Source organism: Arachis duranensis, chromosome 2 (assembly GCF_000817695.3).
Source record: "Arachis duranensis cultivar V14167 chromosome 2, aradu.V14167.gnm2.J7QH, whole genome shotgun sequence".
NCBI lineage: Eukaryota > Viridiplantae > Streptophyta > Magnoliopsida > Fabales > Fabaceae > Arachis > Arachis duranensis.
The window spans coordinates 31,163,283-31,163,694 of NC_029773.3; positions in this window are offsets into that span (position 1 = coordinate 31,163,283).

Sequence of the window (412 nt, forward strand, 5' to 3'; positions counted from 1 at the left end):
GTTCATAGGTGAGAATGATGATGAGTGTCACGGATCATCACATTCATCAAGTTGAGGAACAAGTGATATCTTAGAACAAGAATAAGCTGAATTGAATAGAAGAACAATAGTAATTGCATTAATACTCGAGGTACAGCAGAGCTCCACACACTCCACCGTTGAAAATACACAAGAACAAGGTCTAGGCATGGCCAAATGGCCAGCCTCCCAATGATCTAAGATAGCATCAGAACAAAGATAACTACCCAGATTTTTCAATACAATAGTAAAAGGTCCTACTTATAGAGAACTAGTAGCCTAGGGTGTACAGAGATGAGTAAATGACATAAAAATCCACTTCCGGGCCCACTTGGTGTGTGCTTGGGCTGAGCATTAAAGCTTCTATGTGTAGAGACTTTTCTTGGAGTTAAAC